The sequence below is a fragment of the Pempheris klunzingeri genome, chromosome 13 (assembly GCF_042242105.1).
Source record: "Pempheris klunzingeri isolate RE-2024b chromosome 13, fPemKlu1.hap1, whole genome shotgun sequence".
Taxonomy (NCBI): Eukaryota; Metazoa; Chordata; class Actinopteri; order Acropomatiformes; family Pempheridae; genus Pempheris; species Pempheris klunzingeri.
The window spans coordinates 4,753,044-4,769,598 of record NC_092024.1 but is presented as its reverse complement, the minus strand read 5'-3'; positions in this window follow the sequence as shown (position 1 = coordinate 4,769,598).

The following is a 16,555-nucleotide window of genomic DNA, read 5'->3' as shown; positions in this document are numbered from 1 at the left end:
GGCCCCCGAAAGGCATCCACGGAGATGCCAGTAAGGGGAGCCACGGTGAATAACAGCAGCTGCGGATAAAGTCATGGTATGCCAGCCTCATAATAGGTCCGTTTAAGAGGGCTTGTTTCAACCAGCCAATCAAATGTTGTCAAGGAGGATGTAGGTGGGCTGGGGTTGTATACTTTTATCACAGAGGTAAACCCTGTTCTGCAAGGCTCTTATGACATTATGGCGAATGAAACTGTGGAAAACAGATGGAGGAAGAGGCAAAAAAAAGTCTACACCTCCTGGAGGAGTTTACTTGCTGCCTTCCTTACTGAGTTCTAACAAGCCGCAAGAGCCAAGTTAATAACCCCTATTCCCCCTCCTTTCCATCCCTCCATTCCTTTTTCCCCATCATCCCTCCTCACACCCTCCCTCATCACCCTTTCATTCTCTCTTCCAGTCTGCTCTGGCCTAAGGGAGGGGATAGCGATTAATATCTGCCTAACTTGTTACCTAATTCATTATGGAATAGCAGTTAATTTGATTTGATATAATTTTAATAAAATTCTGTAATATATTAGATTGTTTCAGGCTATCAAAATCATTTTCCAATTATTACAGTTACTCAAGCAAGTCCAGCTTTTTACCTCCCTTTGTGGAGAACGGCAGTTGGTCTGACTGTGAATGCATAAGCTGCTACAACTCCATCCTGCCGATTGAAGGGAGACTAAAATATATGTGCATGCATGATTACATGCCAAATGTTATTAGTGCTATAGCCAGCCACAGCCACAATAGATTGGAGTGTGACTGGCTCGGCAAGGTGTCTTAAATGTGTTAAAATAAATCCAGAGAGATCTGATTTCTTTTTGTGCTACGGCCACACAATCACATTTTAGCTCTCTGTTAATTAGTAACATGCTTCAGCAACCCTGCCCTTTCTGAGGCATCAAGGCACAGTGGGCTTCAGCTCAGACAGACATGATCTAAGCAACCCCACCCCCCCCCCCCAAACACACACACACACCTCGCAGCCCCCCTGCCTGTATTTGAAAGCCATTGTCGAACATGAAGATATGGACTCATCCACCACACCTCGAATACCCTGCCCACAGCTTCAATGGCTTTAAGTGGGAACAACACCTTACACATCACAGCACGATGGTCCGCTGTTTGCAAGCTTTTTATTTCCAGCACTAGTGATCTCTCTTGCCTCTCCTAAGGCCTCAGCTGTGAGCAAGGCGATATGATAAACGGGATTCTCAGGTTACGTTAAGATTACGGTTAGAGTTATCCCTTTAGCTTCTAAAGGTGTGTTCCTTACCTGGGTCAACTTTGCCCCTTTTCGTCGTGTAACCTTAGGAGGTGTGCAAGCGAGAAAAGATTTCCCTGAACATGGAACATGAGTGTCACATAAGTTTGAAACAACATGCCTTTCAGTGCCTTCATTCACGTTGTGCATACCATCACGTACTGAGTCCCCCCCCACCCCCTCAGGGGAAAAAGTATTGTATATGCTACTTCAGTATGAGTTTGCTGTCATGTAAAAGAAACTGTAAAATAAAAAGGTTTCTCTGGTTAATTGTGTGCTTACGTTAAATCCTTACCACCCGTTCAAGGCACTGACTTGATTTAAGGAAGAGGACTTTTTTATATCCTGTATTCAGTATGTCAAAGTTTATGCAAAGCTGCAGCTACAAAGTATAATTTATGTCCACTTGCAGATCATTTCTTCATACAGTCAATGATTGAAAATTTGCAGAGCTGTCCACCTCTTGGAGAATGCCTTCATGTCTGTAATTACTGGCCTCACACTCAATTACACCCAGCTGTAACAGTGGAGCCAGGTTGACATGGATGACTTTTACGTGACCAGAGCCAGGTTTTTCTGTCTCACCACCTTGTCCAACAGTTCTGATGTCTGTGCCAATGGGTGCCCCAGGGCGCTCGCTTAAGGCCCAGCCCGGTTTCGTGAGTTCCATCTCTCTGAAGCTCATAACTCAGCTTTGACAAGCTGTTGGCACCCTCCCAAAGACATACCAATCTGTTGCCAATGTATGCAAACTGCTCAAGTTGCTTTTTCCCCCCATACCATGACAACGGAGTTCACTTTTTTTTAGCACCCCACTTTTTATCTCTTATTGCATTCGCATAACCGCCCCCGTCTTTTTGGTCCCTCCAGTCACAGCGTTATCATGATTTATAGACGAGTCCATTTTGTTTTCAGTTCCAAGACACCCAAATCAAAGTACCATTGCAGTACTTTATCTTGGTTTATTGGAAGCCACTGCATACTCCCCTCCTGGTCACTTAAATGTATTTAAGTGTATATTTAGATAAAAATAGTCTCCTAGCTGCAGATTTCATTGTTTTCAGTGTCAGTGATGAATCTCTCTTTTTTGATAGTTACTCACAGGGAGAAGAAAAATGCCAGCTTGGCTGCACTGTTATTTCCTCTGAAGAAAAAAAAGAGAGAAAGCACTCACGGTAAGAAAATGGGACCGACTCAAAAGAATCTGATTACCTTGCTTTGAAAGTATACCAACTGCAGCACATTCACCATTATGGTTTGACATTTAATTAACATGTCAAAAAATATTTTGGTCATTATTTCAAGTTGTTCCCCCCGGGGTATTTGCCCACAAGCCTGGAATGTTCCCATCAATTACCGCCACTCCCTGCTCTTCTCCACTTGGCTGTGAGGATACAAGGAGAGGTCACTGGAAAACTTGTCTTGCAGACTTGAAGCGCATAGTAAAACACACCATTCAAGGGGTTTAAGTGCAGAGCAAGGTGGCAACGAGGCATGCTTATGTTGACTAGGTGAGCTTTTCTGAATAACACAGGGTCTTTGCTTTCCCCCTCGTTCTCCTGCACGCCTAACTCTCAATGAGCTTCCGTGTTCTCCAGCAGTCAGGGGGAGTGAGAAAAAACAGAATACACAGAAAACATGAAAACCCACCTTTGTCTAAATCAGGTAACAATGCCTTGCTGCCTGTCAGGTCGGCACAAAAGCCCTCAAGATTCACCATGTTGTTTCTAAGATTCTCGAAGAGAGCACCTGTATGGGCGGATGACGTTTTATGATTTATGCTGTGAGATTATACTGTGAAGCATAATAGAACAATGACCGGAGTCCTTCCATAGAATAAAAAGGGCTGCAGGAGAACCGCTGAATGCAGAGATGCTGTCCTTTACTGCAGGTATTATGAATGGCAAGAGGCCGGATTTGATTTGTGTTTGATGGTCATCACTTACTGATCAACTAAACAGGGGCCACAAACGGCTCGGAGGTAAGGAAAGGGATATGGTGAGGCACATTTTTCATAAATACATAATACTAATACATATGTAATACTGATCCTTGATCATTCCAGCTTTATTCATTATTTATGATTTGGCAAACAGACAGTGGAGACATCTATTGGTGTGTTGTTGATGTTTACCGGGGGAAAAAAATCCATAATTTCAGCTAAATAAAATAAGATTGACCTGTATGACACATGTTCAACACTCGTCACTCACATAAAACACAGAGAGGTGGGGGCGTTGTTTTCAAATTCATCCCACCTCACCACAACTTTTGAGTTTAACCTCCATCTGACTTCGACGTCTTTTTAACTGCTCTCTACCGAGGCAACCAGGGGCACTGTGTGTGCTTCCTTGCACCCTGCGCATTAAAACCTTCCCTCTTATGTTCTGGGAGATTGAAAGTGTCCAGCGTTTTATTCAAATGACACACTGCCTCACCGGGTGCCTCTTTTCTCTCTACTCTATCTGCTTCCCTCTGTCCCCCCTCCTTCACATTATTTTTGAAGACAACTGCAGGCTAGAGGATAAGAATCCCGGTTGCGGTGCTTGCCGGCACTTCCTCCTCTGCCCTGATTTGAATAAAGAGCTTTGAAATTAAGTGGACAGGCCCCGTCAGAAAAGCAGCGGTGCGCCTTTAAGGAAGCCACTGAGCCCGGGTAAATTATTTTGATTGACGGTACCAGGACATTTTTTGCGAGCTGGCTGATTTAATTGCGAGTGCCAGGGGGCATCTTCAGGGGCCAGGTACCGGCATACCCATTTGATCTCTTCTAGCTGTCTCCCGGTGGTACGGGCTACCCGGGCACCGAGGGCCAGAGGGCACACGAACAAAGGCAACTCTGTGTCTGTGTGCCTCTCTCCCCTTTGCCTCTGCAGAAATAGAAAAAAAACAAAGCTGTGGAATGGGCAGCCAAAAGTGTGAAAATGGATTTCCAAGCTCATTTGATGTTAAGTCTTTAGTGTCAAGAGTGGTATATTCATTGATAAAGAGAAGAGAGGTGGAGATGGAGGGGTGGAGGAGAAAGATGGGAGGGAGAGCAAGAGAGCTGAGGCAAAGAGAGCAAGAGCATCTTCTGACAAACAGCCTTTTTTATTTCATGGGTGGAGGAGAGGTGTGGACTGGGTTTCAAACAGGAGGGAGGATTAGGGAGAGGGGGCTTAATGAGAAAAGGATCCCTAGTCAATGGACAGGCCCTGTCAAAAAGAAGAAGGCAATACTCACTCCCAAAAGCCAAGCCGAGTCCCAGCTTTCAAACACACACAAATGTACACACACCTCCAGACCTTACCGTTTTCCTTAAATCCCATCAAGAAAAGCCCAACACATCCCTATAGAACCTTTACCACTATCTCCACCAGCTGTCTCCACTCCCTCTCTCACCACAGTAAACCAGCCACAGCCAGTCGTCCTTATCAGGCCCAGTAGTCCACATGAAATGAACAAAGTAGCGTGGCTGTAGCTCGCATCACATCAAGCCTCGTGTCCAGATGGCTTGAACAACTCAATCCTGTTGTGTTTCAGTCTCTATTGCTCGTTGGCTGATTTATTGCCTACAGTGTACTCATTTACATACATTTAACATTAGCTCAGCCATATTTTCTCCATCTGCTCTATACCACAGTAATGTTGAAATGCAATTACAGTTACATTTTGCATAGAGTGCTAGCTTTTAGGTGTTTTTGACCTTAGCCCAACCACAGAACAACACTCAAATAAGGTAAAGATATCATCCATAATGAACTCTGATGAATGAACACACGGTCTTTCACGAAGTTTGGAATCTGAATCAGCATAAGTTGCCACTTTCTAATAAATTCCCAATTATAAGTTGTAACTACTCTGTTTAGGGGAAAAAGGGGCCTCCTGGAGCCAAACATAAGAGTGGAGCTCTCCAGCAATCATCTGGTGGCTGGGCATTACCAACCACATATCACCTCTATGCCTGGTGGCAGCAGTAATGCAGGCATTGTACAAGAACGTTGTGGTCAAGAGGGAGCTGAGCCAGAAGGCAGGGCTCTCGATTAACCGGTCTATGTGTGTGTTCCAACCCTTGCCTATGACCCACCTATTGGAGCAGTTTTTGAGCTCCCACTTAAGGTCCTGAGTATTAATGGTGCCCAGGAAGAGGATAGACTCCACAGTGTTGACTGGTTAGTCACTCAGGCTCACACAGGCAAAGGGACAGACAAAAACTTGAAAAACTACAATTCCTTAAAGCTGCATCATGCAATTTAATACAAATCAGCACCACAATTGTAGTTCTCAGTTTAGGGTTGCAAATAGTGTCATAAAAAAGATATATCCCCTACTATATCATCTATCTAGTACATCCGAACTAGTAATTACACTGCATCTAGATGATCTATGTCAAGAAAAACTAAATATGATGGTTTATTTCCGATAGATTGGCAGTTCTTACAGTTAACAAAGTGGAGGGTAGATTGACTGACGACACAAATCAATAGATTGCATTTCTTGACTATTTCACAAACTTCTATGGGTTGTTGATTTCCACTGACATTGTTTCCATTACCACGGTGTGAAGAATACGTGGTTATATCGTCTATTTCTGTGAGAATAGACCAAAGGACTGCAGTAGCTAACATTTATCCTGCAATTGTCATTTGTGGCTATAGTGGCTATTGTTCAGAAAAACCTACACAGTATTACCTTGAATAGCTATTGTCACACCAGGAAATAAAATTGCTTCCGTGATGTGATTGTTTTTGGGAGTCTCAACCAACCATCAGCAATTTATTGAAGTTTCTGATTTTCTTACTGAGGAAATCAGTGTATTATATAAATTGCCCAGCCCTAATCATAGTCTGAATTCACATTTACAAACAACCAACTAATTAGCAGTGCAGTGTTTAAGTGTCTACTACCATCCCTGTGAATGACAAGAATTTAATTTGCCTGCCTGCTATGAATAACATGAAAGATCTCCACCTGTACCTGTGCATTTTGGACTGTGTCCAAAATTTGTGTTGTGTTACAAATCTCCCATCAACCCCTACAATCCAGACTGCCGAGGACTGATGTGGACTGATAAACTACAGAGAGGAAAACAAGGATAAAATCTCATGGTTAAATGTTGAGTAATGTAAAAAAAAAAAAAAACAACATGAAATGAGAAATAGCAGCACTGCTTCTGTCCTACAGAAGAAAAGATGATCATCACTGACTAATGTATTCATTATATGTTAATGTAATTTACACAATGTTCTAAAATACTATAAAATGCCCAGCAAAATGTCCAAAAGTATGGATTACCACCCGGGTAAAGTAGGTCCCAGATGCTCAGGGGTCCAGACAGGCCATGTATTCATTGAGTCTGTTAGTTTATGGGAATTGAATTCAGCAATAAAGCTTAGCTGAAATGATAAGACCTCAAAGGAACAGTTCAATATTTAAGGCAACATACTTAACCAGCTGCTTTCCTGGGGGAAATAACAACATTGATGTCAATCTCACATCTGTGAATTAAGCACAGAGCGCAACTATGGTGCTGACAATAGGAATATGACTCATAATTAGTAGTAAAAAGGGTTCTGCGGCCGGCGATCCACAGCAGTGATTCATGAAGCCAGAGAACCACAGCAGGAGAACCAGGACCAGGATCCACAGGAACCAGAGAACCAGGACCAGGATCCACAGGACCCTGAGGGATGAGAAAAGCACAGAAAGGCTCCGGGGAAGATACCAAGTTAGTAACAGACATTAAAGAGACATGAAGAATAAGGATGGAGAGGAAGAGGAGGAGAGAGGAGCCCAGTGCATCATGGGAGTCCCCCGGCAGTCTGAGCCTATAGCAGCATAACTAGGGGCTGGTCCCAGGCCTGAGCCAGCCCTAAATTATAAGCTTTATCACAAAGGAAGGTTTTTAGCCTACTCTTAAAGAGAGAGAGAGGGTAGAGAGGGTGAGAGGGTGTCTGCCCCCCGAACCCAAACTGGAAGGAGATTCCACAGGAGAGGAGCCTGATAGCTGAAAGCTCTGGCTCCATCACTACTTTAGAGGACTTTAGGAACCACCAGTAGACCTGCATTCTGGGAGCACAGTGCTCTAGTGGGGTAGTACGGTACTATGAGTTCTTTAAGATATGATGGAGCCTGACCATTAAGAGCTTTGTAGGTGAGGAGAAGGATTTTAAACTCTATTCTAAATTTTAGTGGAAGCCAATGAAGAGAAGCCAGTACAGGAGAAATATGGTCTCTTCTCTTAGTTCTCGTCAGAACACGAGCAGCAGCATTCTGGACCAGCTGGAGAGTCTTTAAGGACTTATTGGGGCAGCCTGATAATAAGGAACAGAAATAATCCAACCTACAAGTGACAAATGTGTGGACTAGTTTTTCTGCATCATCTATAGACAGGATGGGCCTGACTTTAGCAATATTACATAGATGGAAAAAGGCAGTCCTGGAAATATGTTTAATGTGGGAATTAAAGGACAAATCCTGACCAAAGTTAACTCCCAGATTCCGCACAGTGGAGCTGGAGGCCAAAGTAATACCATCCATAGCAGCTATATTGTTAGAAAATGTGTCTCTGAGGTGTTTAGGGCCAAGCAGAATAACTTGTCCTTAAGACAGACTTTAGCCAACTGATTGGATTCATCTGGCTTTATTGATAAGTATAATTGGGTATCATCTGCATAACAGTGGAAATAAATGGAGTATATCGTGACAATATTATCCAGAGGAAGCATATATATAATATCGGTCCAAGCACCGAACCTTGTGGAACTCCATGTCTAACTTTAGTGTGGACAGAGGACTCATTGTTAACATGTACAATATGAAATCAATCTGATAAATAGGACTTAAACCAGCTAATGCCAATGAAGTGTTCCAGTCTCAGCAATAGGATGTGATGGTCAATGGTATCAAATGCAGAACTCAGATCTAAGAGAGAAGTCCTCTGCCTGATGCCATAAGGAGGTCGTTTGCAACCCTCACCAGTTATAAACTGTTTGTCAAGAAATTATTAAATCATGTAACTCCCCCGACACCCACAAATCATTGTTTTCACAGTTCAGCACAGATCTGACAAACAAGATACAGTGAATAAGTCTAAATGTGATCTTAGTTACAATGGAAACCACTTAGATGCATCAAAAAGCTTGACACAGCATCAGTCCTATACAGGACGGCTGCTGCTGCTGCTGCTGCTGCTGCTGTGTACATGTTACACTGTGGCAGTAAAAGAAATAATGACAGAAAGAAAGAAAAAAAGAAGTCATTTCTACTTAATGAGTCATTTTCCTCAAAGCTGCTGCTGAACGAGCCAACGAGATGCAGCAGTGAAACTTGTGGTGTTCCTCAGGCAACCTTGTGTAGCTGACTCAAGCAGCTAGAAAACAGTCACGTCTGTAAATGACAGAACCCGAATGCCAATGGGAAAGCTACTGTGGTTGAGAATGCCCTCATCAGATGGACTGATAAAGCCAAGTGATGCCTCTTTGAGCTGGCCCTTTCGGAGTCATTAGAATTCGGTAAAATAGCAAAGGTGTCCGTTTCATTACTTTATATTACTGTAATAAATACACAAATGTCAATTAGATAGTAATCTGCATTTGTAATAAAGACAAAAGAAAAAATGGTAATAATAAATATCTGCTTATAGTTATCAATTTGACCTGGAAAGATGTGATCACTATTAGTGGTTTCAACTGTACAATACGTGACTTACTCTACCTGCTTCGTAGAGGGTGGCATGTGTTAACATTTTTGCGGCGCAAATTCCCAAATAAAATTGTTTTTAACCAAATAACTTCAAACACCAATTCAGCGCAGGTCCACAGCTCAGTTTGATGTGGCCCCAAATGGTTTAGTTCAGCAGTGCGAAAATAACATCTTCAGATTTTCTGTTTCGTCCAACAGTCAAAAACTCAAATTGTGTCCTGTTCAAAAAAACAAAAATACTATTGTTTAGTACAAGCAGCCTCAGCAGACCCCCAGGCCCTCATGTGACATAAGACTTGGAATGTCTCACGTCACTTAGAATTATTTTAGATTACCTGAATGGATAGGTGAGGACAGCGTGTTTAGAAAAATAGTCCTGACTTAATAGGCTCCGGCACAAACAAGTTCTACTGTCTTTCTGCCCTCTAATCTAGAGTCGAGGGCAGTGGGGCAAGAAATAAACAGATTTGAAAAAGCAATCAACAGCCCCCTCCCCAAACCCCCCTCAACCCCCCCCATAAATGATTTGCATCTGATCCCCAGATCATGTTTTATTTATCAGTAATCACAACCAATCAGGGAAGAAATTAATCAATGAAGGCGTGAGGCAGGAGCGATATTCACCATCTGGGGGTCGCGCTGATCCCTCCACCCCCTGGCAGGCGCACACACACACACACACACCCAAGGTCCAACACGGATGGAACCACACGTATGCACACACACACACACACACACACACAGACAGGAAGCAGCGAATACAAACATGCAGAGAAAAAAACACACATTCACACATGTGTGGACACATAGAGCCCAACAACAATGAGATAATTATGCACACACAAGCGCACATGCATGCCCACACACACGCCCTGCACACACACACACACACACACACACACACACACACACTGAAGTCCCCTTTCCGCTGGCTTGTCATAGGCCCATATTTAGGTGACTGATATTTTTCTCTCCCCCTACCAATGAGCTCCAAGCAAGTCCATATGGCCCGGATCAAAGGTGTTGCTGGGTGCATGCTTCTGCTTTATTGCCAGCCGCTGCTGTTAATTAGGAAACAAGATCACAGGCAGTATTAAAATCCAATTAAATTGATATGAACAGATTGCCAAGTGATGTTCGCTAATGTATAATTGAGCACCATGCAAATTTCTCTGGCTGCCTTTTGTTTTGCTGTGTCTCTGCCTCTATCTTCTCGGCCCACAATGAGCGGCTGAGCTTGAAACTTTTCCTTTTTCTGTCATCATTGGCTGAGAGATAAACAAGTTAATGCGTTGAGATGTGGCTATTGCTTTCATCAGTTAAAGTGATATCCTTCCCATCATGCACCAGGGGAGCTGCGGAGGTTGGAAGGGATGGCAGCAGGGCACATATCCCAGGATGCTTTGCCTCTCTTAGAGGGCATCAGTCAGGCTTGTCTGGGCATGTGTGTTGTGATAGCTATCCCAGCGGGCTGTACATTCAAAAAGAAGCTGTACATTCAAATAATAATTAGAAAAATACTGAAAACTATAACAAACGTCATCCGACCAAATGACTACAGTACAAAGGTTTTTGTCAGGTTCCTGGCGTCAGGACCCAGACAAGGAGTTGCAAGATAAATTGTAGGGGGCATGGGATCATGTAGTGCAGACTGACACTATATTAGAAAGCAGGTCCTGGACATTACAATGTGTCCAACAGCTGAAAGACTGAAAAGACACACTGGTAATGATGATAGCAGTAAATGAACTGGACTTGTATAGCGCCACTCTCATTCAACCACTCAAAACACTTGAACACTTCATTCACATTCACCCACATTCATCAGTGGATACCATGCAAGGTGCCTGCCCGCTCAGCAGTCTGAGACTAACCATTCATGCACGTTCACATGCAATTTGGAGTTCAGCATCTTGTCTAAGGATACTTACAAATGCAGACAGGAGGAGCTGGAGATCTAACTGCCAATCTTCTGATTAGTGGACAACCTGCCCTACCAATGAGACACAGGAGATAATGATGATAATAGCTTTGAATTCACTGCTGGCCACAGTTCTCCTCCTCAGCCTGCAGTCCCCAGACCCACCCCCCTCTTCCCCAGATCCCAAACGACGATGTGTTCTGCCAGATGACAGACTCCCACAGGCGTCCTGTAACGGTACACATAACGTTACCCAGCTGATAATAACATTCATTTATTAGCACTTGCATTGAAATACACAGTGGCGGAATATTTGTTCAAAAGTGGGTGGAGCATTTTGTTTCTGGGTAAAGTATTATTGGTAGGTTGTTAATTATGATTTTGCTTATTGATCTTATTATTCCACAAGGGAAACTAAAGGAATAAATATTAATTGTATATTGTTATATTGTATCATATAACATATGAACTATTTTTTTATTCTGTGTAATATCAACTACTAAAGGCCATTGCTGTGTTTTGTTACCATCATCAAATGTACAAATCTCAGTTTGTGGCCACCACGTCAACATTTTTCTTTATATGAGGTTATAAAATCAGAAAAAATTTAAAGAATATTAAAAAGAAAAAAAAAAAAAGAATTGCAATTGTTGTTGAAATTGTTGCACCTACAGCAATATTAATATATAACAATATGTTGTGGGACCCCAAACAATAAGGATATAAAGCCAGGTTGTGCCAGGTGTCATGAATACCAAGCATAAATCAAACCACAGGTAAGTGTAATGTAGTACCCAGAGGGCTGACAAGTAGCACACAAAGGAATCTCCAGCACTGCAGAGAAGAAAGTGAATGTCTTAAAAGAATTTCTAACTTTAACACTGATCTCGTCAACCTCCCCTAACATGGCAGGTCAGTCGGGTTATAGGATTGGACACATTAGGGATTAAGGATTAAAAAGTGGATTATAAAGGCTCCCCCTGTTCAAGGATTTGCTATGTGACATATTCATACATGGAGATGTGAGTGGTCAGACTGGTTAAGAAGGGAAGGATTTTTCCAGAGCTTTAAGCCGGTCCAGCGGTGGACTGGTAGAATTTAACAACAGGGCTTAGTTCTCCCGGAATGAAATGAATGATGATCATGGATGGTTGTCAGACTGTGTCTCTAAGTGTAGCTGTCACTAGCTAATTCCTGAATGACTTCTTTTTTAAATCTTTTTTTTTTTCAAATTCACCTCCCTGTCCCATAGGTTCCTGATGCAAGCCAAGAGTTTTTGGAGGAGGTTCTGCAGCCCATCCAGGTCCATGAGGATTTCAGAGATATCTAGTTAAGTTAAGTCATTATGCATGAGTGCTCATGCTCATAGTTGTGATTTTCAATCCATTTTTGAAGATGTTTCAGGCACTTTCAGGGGACTGCAACTTAATTCGCTAAGCAGGGTGGAAATTTTAAGGCCATCATTCTGGCCATGATGCCACAACAGCCATTGGACGTCCTTCAGCCGCCATGGCATTATGCCCCCGCTACTGTCAAGATCTATCAAGATGTTTAAAAATTGAAGTAACTACAAAATCTGATTCAAAACATGTGAGTGCATGTGAGTCGTTCAGTGAGTGAATCGGCAGCGCCAATGTGCACATTTGTTTTGGTCAGAGATATCATATAGAGAAACTTTAAGGATATTTAGGGGCCTAAAGGGGTTCCTGAAAGGGTTCAAGTAATCCATGACGACCGTCTTTGAGATTTTTTCACAGGGAACTTATTTCACCATATCAAGAGTCCTTGAAGGGGTTCCCAGGTTCCCAGGAGTAGGGCTCTATGAGTCTTTAAAGGGTGTAGGGTTGTAGGACCTGGAAGGGACAAGTCACTCTGCAGGTCCTTGGGCCGGATTCTCGAGAGGTTTTTAGAGATCGGGGTCCTTGTAGAGTTTTCAGAGGCACTGAGTGGTGCTTGAGGGTGGTTTCAGGGGCTGTTGGGGTCTTCTAGGGTTTCTGTGTATTTTCATTCACTCTGGACTGGCTCAGATCTCTCCAAACAAGTTTGTGTGCCCTGATATGCCGTTTTGAAGGTCCCTGATATATAAAGCTGTTCTAGCAAATAAACCCAGTGATAATAGAATCAGGGAGGGCTGCATCACCCATTCTGAGCTTTGCCAATTGAAACCTTATATTATCAGCCATAAAATGCCACTCACTCTAATAGCTGAATGAGCCTAATGACATATATCGTCGATAAATCATCTCCAATACAAAACAAGAAATGAAAGCTAATGAAAAACAACAATCTCTGTGTCAGATGCCACCATTGCCAGTGTTTCGACTGCCGGCCAAGTCAAAACCTGCCGGTAATCTCAGGATGTTGCCAAGTCAGGCCAATGTGTAGAATTAAGAAAAAAAGAGGCATGAGGAGAGAGGGAGGGATGAAGAGATGGATGAGGAGAAGTGGGTGCAGCTGGTGGCCTTTGTCTCTCTAGTGCTTGGTCCTCCTAGCGTCAGATCCACTGGGAGGGCAGAGAAAGCCCCAGTAATGACATGCTAATGTCACTGTCAGGAAAGAAAAGTAGAGAGATCGGAAATTGCACCAATTCTCTCCGTAAATGGGAAACACTGCAAAAAAGAGGGGAAATACTCCTCGTCCTTTTTATATGAAAAGTGATAAAAGCTTTGATAAATCCCAATAAAAAGGGATTTGGAGATATGAGGCAAGTAGATAAGAGTGAAATGGTGGAGTAGGGATGCAGGTGGGGGAGAATGGATAAAGGTGTAATTTTGGTTGGAGAGAGTGGAAGCGTAAGGCCTGCTGGGAAATCTGCATGTGCTGTTGGATGTTTTTTTGGCTTTGCATCCCAGTTTGATGACTACCTGTTTTAAACTCCCTCATAAATTAGACCAAAATGAAAGGCAAACAGAGTGACAATTGCCTCCATCTTTCAGGTACAGATGGCATCGGCATCTCTGTGGTACTTTAGCTTTGTAAGCAAATGTCAGTAAGGAGTGGTGAGATTGCAAGGAACAATGTCCAAGTTATGGCTCTATTCTGAGTTTACACCACGTGTAAAGTGTTTCCCGAACCATCATGTGGACAATAAACCTGACCTGTTCAAGATCATTTGCACAAGAGCGATGTCCTCATCTAGACATCAGAGGTGTGTGCAGGCCTTTTGGATTTACACCTAAATCACCGTTCGCTGACATGGCTCACACCCACTTTTCTATCCAGACTGACTGTATTACCTGAACACTGAGTGGCTTCCACATATGAGATAGTGTATCAGCGCAATGAAAGAGCGTGACGGTGGAGGGAGAAATAAAAGAATAATAAATAGATATAATATTCCCAACTGGAAAGGCTTGCCGGCACGCTGCCATTAAAGCAGTACAGGGATACATTTTTAACACTGTGCTTTCTTTTAACTTGTGCGCAAATCACTTTATTCATCTCATTTTTAAACCCACTCTTTTAATGTTATTACCTAATTCTTTTAGTATCGTTCTTAGCAAGCTTTATTTACCTGCTGCTGGTGTGCATGTGATATGTGTACGTGGTATGTTGTGCTGCACTGATGTTCTGCACAAATGAAGTTCCTAACGGATAAATAAAGTAAATATATATATTGAATTGAGTTGAATGAAGCAAGTTTTTGGTAGAAAATCAACAAGTCTCATTGTCTGAATTTGTTTGTCTTCCAAAATGAACAACTGACTTTTCCAAAAACGACTTAGTTGAGCTTTTCCTGATCACTATGGTTAAATGGTAAAGGGTCTGTACTTGTATAGCGCCTTTCTAGTCATTTCAACTACTCAAAGTGCTTTTACATCACATCCTCATTCACCCATTCACACATTATTCATACTCTGAGCCGCCATCGCCCTATTCTATGATAAAGACTGGCTACTTGATTAAGGTTGGGGAAGAACTGAAGCACTGACTATCGCTAACAGGCTCTGCACTACCTACACTTTGTCCTACACAACTACTTGTGCAGCCCTTTTTTGCAGCAGCGTAACATCCAACATCCACTTTAAATGTAACCACTTAAGATACACGAGTGTACATCAGCAATGCACTCAAATGACCATGGAGCGTTCTCATGGTCTTCATTCAGCAAATGGGGCATAGGCTCATGTGATAACAAGTGGTTGCACATGTGGGGAGATGTCTCTGTTCAAACATGGTCTCTGGTGTTAGATGTGAAGGTCCTTTTTGATCGCTTGACTGCTGCTCGCTGCCCAGAGGTTAGAGGTGTGACCAGTTTGCAGACAGCTGATGTCTCAGACATCTCCATTTAATGGAAGAAGGTTGTGAGATGTTCAAAAGAGCTGTAGAGACGCTTAGATTCTCTTTACTATATTACTACTGTCCATGATTAAGAGTGAACACAGACATTTGTAGAGTCGTACTTGAAACTGCAATATACGCAATAATGCTAAAACACAATATGCCTGCTATACATCTGCACAATGTAGCAATTGTCTGTTGCATTATGTTGAGAGTGTATACTGAGAAGTAGTATATTTAAAATAGAATTACCATTTACATGCTTCCAAACAAAGTAACGCCGCATGAGCAAAATGGCTGCAATATCATCGTTCATTGCATCTAATTTCTGCTGCGTTTCATTCATTTCAGCACACATGGATCTGCATTTAATTCACAATGTGTCTCTTTCTGGGGGGGGAAACAATACTGCTAATCAAGAAACAACAGCCCACTCCATAAATTAGCTCTGCTTGTGCTCGCTTTTTTTTTTTTAAAATGATTCTATGTAATTCAAATATTTCTGACTTTTCCTCAGATAGTTACTGCCACGCACTTCTCCGCTGCTTACGTATGAATAAAAAGAGTGAATAACATGAAAGACGCATTAGATCTGGTAATATGTGTTTTAGGTGGAATATGGGATGTATGAAATATGAGATTTGATGAGATGATCTGATGAGATTTCTCATTATCGATATTTTCATTGATAAAATTACACTACAGTGAATAAAGATGCATAATTACTAGGAATTACAGAGAAGCATAAAATATCTTTCCTTCATTGCATGTCAACAAACAACATAAATGGATTGGCTTTTCACATTAATATTATAGTGAATAATTTTATTTTGTATTCATATAGATATTTGCATGAGAGAGAAACAAATAATCCTTGCTCTTTATGTGGCATGTGGCATATTTTTAGTGCACATGTCAAAGAGTGCATTTTATGTTTGTGTACTCACAGCAAAAAAAAAAAAAGACATGATTAGTACGGGGCTTTATTTTGAATTTTTTTTTGTTTTTAGCTATTTTTCCATCTTTGTGCCGGCACATAGACGCACTCATTTAAAGTTAATTCTTAACGCTGTCAGTTGTTTAAAGAAAACATCTATTTGGACAGTTTTGTTAGATAATTTGACTTAAAATATTGGGTCAATAATCCCAAACTCAAAATAAAAGCTATCCAACACACAGCACAGTAAACTGGGATGTGTTCTATAGTAACAGAGAGACCAACATTTTTCCACTGGAATAAAAGACCAGATAGTAGTACAACATTAGGTGTGTGTGTGTGTGTGTGTGTGTGTGTGTGTGTGTGTGTGTGCACGTGCGTGTGTGTGTGTGGAGTGGGGTGGGGGGTGTGGGGGGGGGGGGGGATGGTGTCCTAAATATGACAG